The 862-nt window shown below is 43.7% G+C and overlaps 1 protein-coding gene across 1 annotated transcript in view; it reads left to right on the top strand.

The window, feature by feature from the left end:
- Nucleotides 1–862, top strand: part of RPN2 (ribophorin II) — a 25179-nt gene that overhangs the window by 5525 nt on the left and 18792 nt on the right. The gene's annotated exons all lie outside the window — the stretch shown is intronic.

The raw sequence follows: 862 nt of genomic DNA, 5'->3' as shown, positions 1-862 counted from the left end.
CTTGTGCGCTCCCGGGGCCGTTTGGCTCGGGATAAGGGGCTGTGCTGAGGGCCCGCAGGTGCAGGCAGCAGTCAGAGAAGAGGCGTGAGTTTATTTAGCGAGCTGTGCTTTGACAGGGCTGTGAGGGAAACGTAAAGCGTGTGTGCGTTGTGTTCTTGGCATCTGTCAGTGCAAATCGTGGTTAATTACTGATAATCTTTCAGGCGGACTACTTGAATCAATTAGATCTTTGTCCAGGCAGATAGTGCCCTGGGCTTTCTTCCATTGACTCCCTCTAAATGGTGGTTTCATGGCCTGTTCCTCCCCAGCCTGGTGTATTATTACTGTAACTACTAGTTTGTTTCACTGTTCTGTTGGAAAGGTCTCTGCCTGCAGCATGTTGGCTTCATGGTCCTGTTGAATAGAGATGCCCTTATTTAATTTAGTTCCAACACCAAATTCAGCCAGGTCACTTGATGTTGCTATTTCTGTGTATAAAATGTGTTCCCTTGTGTGTACACCAGAGACAAAGCCTCGTGGTGTCAGCATGGTGCTTGCTGGTTACTGCCTGGTTAAATGGGATCATAATGATTCATCTGTCTGGTTGCCAGTTAATAATAAACTGGTTACAGATTAACGAGCAGCCTAATTGTTTACTTTCATACTGTAGCTGCTACCCTGGCTTTTCTTTTTTGTGTGCTTTGAAATTATAGATTCTTCATTGATTAATGATTGTGTGTGATGTACAGCTGGGAAAGAAGATTGCCCACAGAATTTCTGCTCATCTTGTCTCTGCCCCAGGAGATTTTCCCTACTAAATATTCCCATGATACTTTTGTTTTGATAGGTTTTATAGTTGTACTAAATTCAGATTTGAATTCTG

This window comes from Chaetura pelagica, unplaced genomic scaffold (genome assembly GCF_000747805.2).
Source record: "Chaetura pelagica isolate M959 unplaced genomic scaffold, ChaPel_1.0 scaffold275, whole genome shotgun sequence".
In the NCBI taxonomy this organism is placed as follows: Eukaryota; Metazoa; Chordata; class Aves; order Apodiformes; family Apodidae; genus Chaetura; species Chaetura pelagica.
Note: the sequence above shows the minus strand (reverse complement) of the source record. Positions and strands in the feature narration are given on the sequence as shown.